This window comes from Macaca mulatta, chromosome X (genome assembly GCF_049350105.2).
Source record: "Macaca mulatta isolate MMU2019108-1 chromosome X, T2T-MMU8v2.0, whole genome shotgun sequence".
Lineage (NCBI taxonomy): Eukaryota > Metazoa > Chordata > Mammalia > Primates > Cercopithecidae > Macaca > Macaca mulatta.
In genome coordinates, this window is record NC_133426.1 from 144734014 (window position 1) to 144746163 (window position 12150).

Genomic DNA, 12150 nt, shown 5'->3' on the forward strand with positions numbered 1-12150 from the left:
TCTCCTGACCTTGTGATCCGCCCGTCTCGGCCTCCCAAAGTGCTGGGATTACAGGCTTGAGCCACTGCGCCCGGCCAATTACTAGAGTTTTTATGTGTTCTGGACAAAAGTCTATTATCAGATATATGTATAGCAAATTTCTTCTTCTAATAGGTAGCTTGACTGTTCATTTCCTTAACTGTGTCTTTTGAGAAGCAGGCCTTTTACATTTTGATGAAGGCCAACTTATCATTTTTATTTTTGTATGATTTCTCTAAGGGTAACAAAGTTCATCCTTAATTTATTAAAGTTTATTTACAGTCAATATTGTACCTCTTCATACCTGACCCTTCATATTCTCACTTCCCAATGTGTCAGGTGTTCTCATTTAACACCTGACACATCCCACTTCCCTCTCTACTTCGCAAATACAATATTCTTACAATAGTTTAATTATACTTACTCATTTCTTATCATTTGTGTTATTGTTGGCATATTTATTACTTCCACACAAACCTCATCTTGCAGTGGTATTATTTTTACTTTAATCAGTCAGTTGTCTTTAATTAAAGACACTGTGAGAAGAAAAATAAAACCTAGCATTTTATATTTACCCACTTATTTATAATTTCTGATAATCTTATTTCCTTTATGAAGATCTTATTTTCAATCTGGTATCATTTCTCTTTAACCTGATGAGACTCTATTAGCATTCATTTTATTGCAAGTCTGCTGATAAAAAATTATCAGTTTCATTTATCTGAAAATATATTTTACCATCATACTTGAAAAATATTTTTGTTGGATATGGACACACTGGTAGATTTTATTTTTTCCCTTTAAGTACTTTACAGATGGTATATTCATCTTAAAGAGGTCATAGTCCTCTGGCCGTCACTGTTTACGATAGGAAGCCAGCATCTATTATTACAATTGTTTCCGGTGTGTAACGGTGTTTTATATTATGACTGCCTTCAAGATTTTCTCTTTATTTTTGGTTCAGTAATTTGATCATAATGCAATGAATTTTGGCTTATTTTTGGTTGTTAACTTCTTTGTTTTTGAGCAAATTGGATTCATAAGTCAATATTTTCTATCATATTGGGGAAATTTTTGAGCATCACTTTTCCAATTTTTTCTGCTCTATTACTAGCCTTTTCTATTTCTGAGATTCTGATTACAAATATCATGTATCTTTCAATGTCATTCCACAAGTCTCTGAGGCTCTGCTCGTTTTTACCTATCTTTAGTCTTCATCTTTTTAGATAGAATATCTATTGTTCCATCTTCAAGATTACCAGCTTGTTAGTCTGCAATCTGAAATCTGAAATCTGATGTTAAGCCCATGTAGTGAATTATTTATTTCAGTTATTGTATTTTTCACTCCTAGAAATTCCATTTTTTCCATTTTCACTTTTACTGTTAATATTCTTTATCTCTTGACTCATTAAAATCATGTATTCCTTTAATTATTTTAACACATTTTCCTTTAGTTCTTTGAACATTTTTATAATAGCTGCTTTAAAGTCTTTGTTTTCCAAATCCAAAGTCTGGATCACCAATGGGTCAGTTTCTATAAACTTTTATTTTCACTTGACTATGTGTCACATTTTCCTATTTTTTTGCATGTGTACTATTGTTTTAAAATTGTACTTGACATTGTTGATGGTATATTTTAAACACTTTAGATTGTGTAATCTTTATTTGGAAAGTGTTTATTTCTTCTTAATTACTAGCCAATCATCTTCAACTTGGGTTAGATTAGGTTTACATTTTGGTAGGTAAGATCTATGGAAATTCCAGTGTTTTCCCAGATCCTCCTACTTAATGAAACCCGATTTCCAAACTTTGTATCCCTTGAAAATTTTGTCAGGGTTTGGTTTTAGCCTTCATTAAGGTAGATCTAGAGTCAGCCATATTGTGGTTCTTAATCTTAAGGCACATCTTTTCTAGTGTCTCAGTTGGGTGTTATCTATGTGTTAATGAGAACTTTATACTCTGGCTAGGTCAGACTTAATATTTCCCAGTGCTGATTGACCTCTAGACTCTCTTCCTTTCTCAAACTCATAGTGGCTTCTCTCTAGTAAACATCATGCACTCTTACCCAACACTTGCAGAGGTTAGCCAAGAAATCATGCAGTACATTTCATCAGAGTTTTGGGTGCCTTCTCTATGTGCAGCTCCTTTCTCTTCAGTATTCTTTCCTGCAGATTGCAGCCATTTCAGCTTCCCTGAACTCTCACTTCTACTTCCTCAGTTCAATGAAATTTCTATGTCCTGCTCGATTCCAGTCCTCTGCAACATGCTTGAGATACTGTCCTCAAGCAGAGAGCTTTCTGTTTTTCAAAGTCTGTGAACTGTTTCTTTATATATTTTGTACAGTTTTATGGTTGCTTACGATGGGGAGGCAAATCTAATACCAGTTACTCTATCATGGTTAGAAACCTAATTATTTTTTTCAACTCCACTCTCACTGTTGATTGCTTGTAATCACCATGCCTCTGGCTAGAATCACGGGGTGTAATCCTGGTCTTTTAAGTCATTTATTTTTAATATACTTATTATCACTTAAGAAAATTACATTTATAAGATCAGAATTAGTGAGCTGTTAGTAAGGAAACAGTGTTAGCTATACTAAACATAGCACCATGAAAGGTTTATCATTTCCATTGCTGTTTCAAGAGTTATTTTTAAGATTGGTTACTTATTATTCAGTGTGCCTCCCATTTCCCTTTACATCAATGAGCTTTCTATTTTTTCATACAGTTAATGCTTATTGAACTTTTACTGTGATACACGCACACAAACACACACACACACACACACACACAGATTTTACTGTGTACTGTGAATACAGAAATCAAATGCAGCCCCTCAGGAAATTTATTGTCTAGTGAGAGAGGCAGACAAATAAACAAATAATACAATGCCGAAGTTGTAGAGATATATAATACATCTGGGAAACTGACAGATAGAGATGTGTTGATATCTTCATTACTGATCTGTTATAAATTATCTATTAATTTGATTATTATTTGACATCTTATTTTTCCATCAGCCCATGCTCAAACTTTTGCCTCATTGAAAAATCCTCCTTGGTATTACTGGACCATCTACAAAATTAGTCCCTTTAACTGTTGGTACTTTGGGTAATACAATGTAAACTTTTTCAGATATAGTCCTTTAGACTCAAATATAAATTAACTGAGTTAAAGTAGGTGTTTTGATCAGACCTTATAAATATTTAATTACCTTAGTAAAAAACTGAAATACAATGTTATTGGTTTTTTTATGTAGAAAACATAAGTCATTTAAACATTCAATAGACAGTACTTTTTATGATTAACCCACAATTTAATATACTACAGTTGGCTGCTACAAAATGTATGGTGAGACTGAAGGGATTGAGGAAAAGCACATAAAACACCTAGACCCTTCTTTATTGAAAGGCTAAGGGTTGGAATAATTTTATTTGATAGGTTAAGTGTTGACCTATAAAAGGATAAAATAGGCCAGGGAAGAAAGGATAAGCCTGGTAGAAAGAAGTTAAAGTACGGTTGCTTTGGAGTTATAAAACTCCTAAACCTGATCAAAGAGAGGGAGGCCAAAGGGGTTCTTTCATGTGCTGGAAAAGATGTTTCAGAACATCCTCATGAAAAATAAGCAATGATTTCCACTTAACTGTGAACTAGATTTCCCAGAGACTTTTTCTGTTCTTTTATTCCAACATTAGTAGTTTAATCAGGTTTATGAAGAGAGAAAAGAGCTTGTTAAAACTCTTGTTTGGCTTTTCTCCTTTTTCTTTCTTGCACACAGTTCAAAATCAACCAATAAATGAAAAATCTACATGGTACTATCTCAGCTCATTAATGTGAAGGGAAATGGGAAGTATACTGAATAACGAATAAGTAACCAATCTTAAAAATAACTGCTAATTGATGAAGTATTAAACAGCAGTGCAAATGATGGACCTTTCATGGTGCTATATTTAGTACGATTGAGATTCATCCATAAAAGCTTCATTTTAGAGGAGATGGGAAAATTGAGTTTTCGATTATTAAAAGTGGATTTTCAAAAATGAAGAGGAAATATATGCAATATACCCAAAGATGATAGGACTAAATTCTTAATGACAGTGTATTTGTTTCACTTGTTTTTCTGAATTTTTAGCTCACAGCAGTCAAGTTCTCAATGCATTGAACAGAAAAATTGCATTAGCTCAGTAGCAAAAATTTAGCCTCAGTGAAAAAGAAAATTACTGATAGTTTCTTGGTCCATGTGGGATGGGCTAACAGAAGAGGGAAAGGTCTTCTCTATTTTGATGGCTAAATTTCAATGTAAACAAAATTAGTATACTAGTTTTTGGGCAGAGTTGCAAATATTTTTAGAAATAGTATGAGTGACTGCTTAACCAAAATTTCAGACTTTTTAGATATAAATCTCTATGTGGTCTTTTGTTTTGAGATTGATTCTGTGTGAAAACTTGTGACATGTGGAGCCAAAATTCTTGGTTTCATATCACCTCTCTCCAATTTGTTGACTTAATCTCTTTGTGCCTCAGTTTATATACTTTTTAAGTGGGCAGGGAATTATATTCTCCTTTCAATGTTGTAATAATTTAATGAAATTATGTATGTAATATGTCTAAGACAGCTTTGACCATAAAAGTAGGTGATGAGTACATGGCAGTTATGTTATTCACCAAAATAGAAACTCCACAAGGGCATAAACTGTGTGTTATTCATATTTTTATACCAAATAACTTTTTAAGTGACAGGCACATGGTAAACACACAATAAATAAATAAATGTTAAATGAATAAATTCCAGTTCCACACTTTTTAAACATATATAGAAATTGGTCAAATCAAGGATGGTTTTGGCTTTTGTTGATGAATTCTCATAGAAAGCAACCAATGTAGTCAACGAAAGAGTCCCAAGTAGGTTAGCTCTAGCTCTGCTTCTATGTAATGTAGATGCTTGAATTATAAGGCCTAACCACTAGAAGGTAGAGAGCTAGCAATCTGGCTCTCTTACAACATACCATTTTCAATAAATGAAGGGCATATGGTTTTGGTTTTAATCTTTTGTCATTTCTTGAAATCATTCCATCATATCAGTGACAAATGAAAAGTTCCCCAATAGGCAGTGGGTCTCTAAAAACATTCTTCCTGGATACCATGATTTAATCTATGTTGGTTCAAAACTACTGGATACAGCAGAAATATTCGTTGATTTTCATCTACTTTATCGTTTTTCTTTTGTTAAAGTGCTAACATGTCCCCTTGATCCAAAAATCAAAAAGGCAAAAAATAACTAGAAAATTGGTACCTCCTTATTAACGCAAATAAGGTTATTAACGCAAATAAGGTTATTAACGCAAATAATGCATTTTTAATGGTTTCATTGAGACATAATTCACATACCATAAAATTCACTAATACAAAATGGACACTTCAATTTCAAATTATGGAAAATGCTGTGGTTACACCACACTGTGAATATACTAAACCAATTTGGTCTAATATATTTTAATTATTTTATAATTTTAGTATTTCTGCTGTATTTGCATATCTGTAACTTATTAACAAAAACGTGTGGTTATCTTTCTTACTATGAAATTAATCTCTTTTGATTGAGAGACAGACAGGGGAAGTTTCAGATATTTTTGAACTTTAGGTATACTATCAGATACCGTGCTTAGTACCTGGGTGACGAAATGGTCTGTGCATCAAACCCACAAGACGCGAGTTTGCCTCTAATAACAAATATGTACATGTACTCTTGAACCTAAAATAAAAGTTAAAACAAGGGAAAGAAATTTTGTCTAAATTCATTTATACATTTAATAGTTCCATATTTGCCTCTGGTTCTTAATGCAGCCTAAAGTGAAAGAGGTTCGTTTCTCCAATCGTATTGGTTCTACAGAAAAGCTTGGGTCACTGATTGGCAGGCATCTTTGTGCCTATCTAAATGAGATTAGTCATTCCATTGCCCTTAAACATAGACTTCATAGCTTTGAAAGATAGGAGGCAGTCCTAGCCACCACACTTCTAATATAAAATAATATAGCTACAATTCTTTAAATCAAGGGACACAGCTAGATTTTCTGCTCCCTGAAAGCTACTTGAATATATTACTTACATTGTACTCTAAAAGAACATTTCACCATTTTGGCAAATGTTTTAACTTTCATAAGAATGCCTTTGCCTTTTTTTTTTTTTTTTTCACATCGACATGTTGGATTTTATTACACTTTTTAAAACTGTACAAAGAGCACATGTGCATGAGTTAAAAAACACAAGAGAAATGTAGGGTGTTAAAAAAGAAATGCAAAATAAATCTGAGACATGAAACAAAAAAATTCCATTCTGTGAACTGAAATAAAAGGGTATCTTGCTTACTAAAAAAGTGTTATTTCAATATATTAAGTCTTTTGATTAGGAATACAGCACAAGACTTTCTTCACCTATTTGTTAACACATCAGACTCAGTCTCACTGAAGAGAGGATGAATCATGACATTACCTTACCGGCCACAGGCAGGTGACTAAATGTGCATGGATATGGTACAATGTCTGTGAGGTATTACAATACATAAATCTTTATTAGCTGTTCAATAAAGCCAGCAGTGGACGTCACCATTTCAACTTTACTGTCAACAGGGAGACTCGATTGCCGGCCTCTTTTTGCCTCGATGACTTTCTGTGAGGGTTTTTCACATTTAACAAAAGTAGTACTCACAGTTCTAAAAGTGGTTTCTCCCTGTCCTGTTTTTCTTCAGCTTCTTCAGATCCTGCTTCAGATTCAGGAGGGGAATAAAACTGACCATCAGAAAGACCACTAGGTATAAGTGCTGCCTTCTCTGAACTATCAGGAGTCTGTTTTCTTCTGCTTCTTGAGGTAACACTTTTAAATCCAGGAACCACGTCTCAATCCAGGCAAGGGTGAATGAAATGATGGGCAGCCAAAAGCCCCTTGAGAGAAAAGCTTTGAAAGGATCACGTTTGCTAGTAAAAAGGCACTGGTCACTGCCGTTGTCAACGCTATTGCCCACCAATGGCGCAATCTGCACACAGCACATGCAAGTATTAACCCTTTAAATCGAAAAACTGCCAAAAGAAATATATCAAAATACGAAGAATAGTAGTCATACTGCATCACCTCCTTCTCTAATGTGTTCTCAATGCCTCCATTCACATTTAACTCTATTATCCACAGTAACGTTACAAATAAGAGGTCAAAGGTGACACACAAACAGAAAGTCCTCCTGACATCAGATATGCCTTTCTTTTCCCTTCCTTCATAGGACTCAATCCTGGCCATTAGTTGTGTGGGGTTGATGGAATGGACGTTGCGCAGAGAAGCATGGGAGTTCTGGTTCCCGGTGAGAGCGTTCTCCATGTCTTCTGCCAGATGGTTCATCCTGGAGGAGGGTTACAGGAGCCTTTTGCCAACCTCACCATCCCTAAAGAGAAGACACCTCAACGGGTGGTTCCTGCCCGGCTGCCCCAGGCTGGCCCGGGAACTGCGGCTCAGCGGTCACGCCCCGGCCTGAGGGGCCGCCTTTGCCTTTTTCTTACAGTTATCCTTTTCCCCTTCCTTTTGATATTTATTTTACTGTTGGTAAGTTACGAATTTTTCATTTACATTTGTATACTTCCAGAGGATTCATTTCAACAAAGAAAAGGATCAAAAAATGCAAGGAATTAGATCAGTATAAATATATTTGTGGGTACTTTTAAAATCATATCAATGAGGATGGTAGTAAATTCTAATTGCTTAGAACTATAACAAAGAGCTATTCTGAATGGGAGCAGAGATAATCAGCAATCCTTCAGTAAAGTGTACTCTGGCTATACAATGAGAACCTGCCAGTTTTGAGCCTTTTCCCCCCAATTTGGGGTGGGGGGTTCTTTTTGAGTATACTTTCAAACCCTGTGATAAAATAAATACTTTAGTATTTCTGCTATATTTGCATATCTGTAACTTATTAACAAAAACGTGTGGTTCTCTTTCTTATTATGAAATTAATCTCTTTTGATTGAGAGACTAAGTATTGCAGTGGATAAAAAGACAGGTGTTAAGAGTCAGGAAACAGGTTTGATTAGACCTCAAATCAAAATCTGTATCAGTTACATATGACCTTCAACAAATCCGTTTGTCTTTCTGTAACTCAATTTCTTCATCTATAAAATAGGAAAAATATGCTTTGTTCTTTTTGTAAAATGCAGTGACAATACTCAGGATTTTCTTTACTATTCTATAGTGAAATGTGATTAATTGTATTGACTAGTAATTTATTAAATAATTAAAAGTATACCCAAAGACCAAAAAATCTGAAACTTTCCCCTCTCTCTGTCTTTTATTTTATATAATAGATTGAAAATGGATAAGAAAGAGGATTTAACACTTAAGAAAACAATTTAGAGTTGTATTATCTGGGTGTTACGTTTTTTGTTATCCTAAGGAAAAACCCTGTACTCATCAAAGAATCAAACTCCATTCTCCCCTCCCTTAGCCCCTGGAAATCACTAATCTACTTTTTGTCTCTGTGAAGTTGCCAATTATGGACATTTCATAGAAATATAATTATACAATATATAGCATCTTGTATCTGGCTTCTTTCATTTAGCATAATGATTTCAAGTTTCATCTAGGTTATAGCATGTATCAGTACATTATTCCATTTTATTCATTTGTACAGATATGTCAAGTTTTCTTGTCCATTTGTGTTCCACTTTTAGGTTGTTATGAATAATGCTGCCATGAACATTCATTTATACATTTTTATGTGGCCATATGTTTTCATTTCTCTTGCATATAAACTTAGCAGTGGAATTCCTAGGTCACTTGATAACTGTTGAGTTGTAAGAGTTCTTATATTCTGAGAATAAATCTCTTATCAGTTGTATATTTGTTAGTACTTTATCCCATTCTGGTGGGTTATTTTCTCACTTTCTTGATGATCTGTTTTGGTACATAACATAATTTTGATGAAGCCCCACTTAGCTATTTTTTTTATTTGTTCCTTGTGCTTTCATGTCATATCCAAGACTATTGCCTAAGCCAATGTCATATGACTTACTCCTGTGTTTTCTTCTAAGAATTGTAGAATTTTAGATGTTACATCTAGGTAATTGATAGATTTTGAATTAATTTTTGTATATGGTGTAAGGTAGTTGTCGAAGTTCATTCTTCTGCATGTGAGTATCCAGTTGTCCCAGATCCATTTGGCACCATTTGTTGAAAACATAATTTTTCTTTCATTGAATGGTCTTGACACGATTATCAAAAATCAATTGATCATAGAAATATGGGCTTTTAAAAAGAATGAGATCATGTCCTTTGCAGGAACATGGGGATGGAGGTGGAGGCCATTATCCTTAGCAAATTAACGCAGGAACAGAAAACCAAATACCGCATGTTCTCGCTTATAAATGGGAGCTAAATAATGAGAACCAATGGGCACAAGGATGGGAACAACAGACACTGGTGCCTACTTGAGGGTGTAGGATGGGAGGAGGGAGAGGATCGGTAAGAATAACTATCAGATACTATGCTTACTACCTGGGTAACGAAATGGTCTGTGCATCAAACCCACATGACACGAGTTTGCCTCTAGTAACAAATATGTACATGTACTCCTGAACCTAAAATAAAAGTTAAAACAAAGGAAAGAAATATGGGTTTATTTCCAGATTCTCAATTCTATTTTATTGATCTATATATCTACACTTAGACCAGTACCACTGTAGATTTGTGGTAAGTTTTTCAAGATTGTTTTGCTTATTCTGCATCCTTTGAATTTCCATATGAATTTTAGGATCAACTTATTAAAATCTGCAAAAAAAGCTGGGATTGCATTGAATCTGTAGATCAACCTGGGAAGTATTGCCACCTTAATACTATTAGGCTTCCAACCTATGAACACAAGATGCTTTCCATTTATTTAGCTCTCCTTTAATTTCTTTGAACAAAATGTAACTTAATTTTGTAAGAGGAAAATTTTTATGGGATGTTCTTTAGCAGTCATCCATCTCCTATTACACCATGACACCTCTCAGTGGCATCCATATTGTCTCATGCTTTAGACCTTTTATGGGTAATTATAGGCTTGGTATTCAAACACGTCTGGATTTAAAACCAATTATGTTGTTTAGGGTCTGTGGGACCATTTAAAAATCAATTAGTTTTTCTGTGCTTTGTTGCTGTCTTATTTAAAATAGAGAAAATGTCTGCTTCAGGATTACTGTAAGGTATCAATAAGTATTGGAAAGTGTCTGCATGGTTTCTGGCACATGATGGTCATTCAATAATTGCTACTCTCCTTCTTAATCCTTGCTCACATCAAAATAAATTTTAAGATGAGTGCCAATGGATAATGGGGAAACCAATCAATCACTGGTACTGTGCTACCTTCTTAGGTAGTAGACGTATTAACTTTCTTAAAAATAATAGACATTTCAATAAATATTTTGGGGGACATTTTAGGATATGTGCCTTTCAAATCACACACTACAGGCCACTCTCTCACAATAGTATTTAGCATTTACTACATAAACTATTCTGTGAGGAAATGTAGGTAATGTGTAAGGTATAAAAAGCTCTGCCTAAAGATACTGATATTGGAGTTGGTAGGACAACAAAAGCAAATAACTGATAGCTGTCATAAAGGCAATAGTTGACAGCATTTTCTCAAAAAGATTGTCCAAAATAAGTCATATGAGGCTTTAGAGAAAGAAAAGGTCAAATGTAGCCTGGACTGGTCCACAAGGCTTTATGTAAATAAGGTAAATTTAGCCTTGGGGTTGAATAGGCCTTAGATAAGAAGAGAAATGGGAGAAGAGAGTATGGCAGGAATAAAGGCAATGTGTCAATGAAGGTTATATGATTGTAGGTTAGGGGATTGACTCCTGGTTAAAAACTTTTGTGTGACTATACAGGCCCACCCATACACAATTACAGGTTTTACCTGGCAGGCCTCATGGAGAAAAGCTGCCCTTCCCACACCAGACATAGTTCACAGCCAATTAGCTAATGTTTTTGAGGGGAGCTGCAGTGAAAGCATCCCCTGGCCAGTCATGTTCTTCACATATTTGCATTCATAGCACCAGTGCCACAAAATGGATGGAACTGGAGTACATGATGTTAAGTGAAACAAACCAGACACAGAAAGTCAAACTTTGCATTTTCTCACTCATTTGTGAGAACTAAAAATTTTAAAAATTGAACTAATGGACAGAGAGAGTAGAACGTTGGTTGCCAAAGGCTGGGAAGGATAGTGGGGTTGGGAGGCGAAGTCAGGATGGTTATTGGGTACAAAAATACAATTAAATAGAATGAATAAGATCTAGTATTTGATAACCTTCATTCTTAAATGTGTTTACCTGAGATTTGGGCAGAGGTCTTCTTTAGGTTCCTCTGTCAAGGCTTCATTATAGAGGGAGGAGGGGGAAATCTTAAAGATAAGTTTTATTTCACTATGACTCAGTAACCAGTACTTTTCTACTCCGAGCCCACCCGACCCCAGCCACCCCCAACTACCTCAGAGTCCATAAAACTCTAGGAGTCTTTTGTTTAGACTGAGATGACCCCCATGTCTGTGCTGGTCAACCTGATGTTCGACTGGTGCATCTTTTCATGGAGACAAATAAATCAGGATGAGTTAGCACTTCGTTTTCTTGGGTTTTGACCTCTTACTTATAATTGTGCAGTAAATGATTACAAGCTTAACTCTTATTTTTGACTTGTTGTTTTAATCGACTACTCCAACACCTGGCAGCTCAGCAATCTCCCAAAGCTCAGTGTTTAACTCCTAACAGTAGGTAAGAGCAACTTGCTCTGGCTAAATACACAAAAGAGAAAATTTATTGGAAGGGTATGAGATAGAGCAGATAATTGAAGGAAAAGCCAAAGAACCAAGCTTTAGAAAGGATAGGAGGCAAAGAATGCTAAGGCAGTAGGATCTAACTAACAACATTCCAGGAATCACTTTCTGAATTAATTAAGTCTAATTCTTGTGTTTAGTTCGTGTGTAACTCCATTCTCAGGGAAAGTTCCAGACAAAGGGAGCTTGGCTTAATTAGGACCACATTTCTACTTTGGCCTCCTTGTGTGATAATCCACAAAGATTGTATCCAAGGTGGGTCAGGTATTCCCTCAGAGAAAAA

At 35.0% G+C, this 12150-nt stretch overlaps 1 pseudogene; it reads right to left on the reverse strand.

Annotated features, from left to right (window-relative positions):
- Window positions 1-6267: 6267 nt before the first annotated feature.
- Window positions 6268-7534, reverse strand: LOC695130 (STARD3 N-terminal-like protein pseudogene; annotated as a pseudogene).
- Window positions 7535-12150: the final 4616 nt, after the last annotated feature.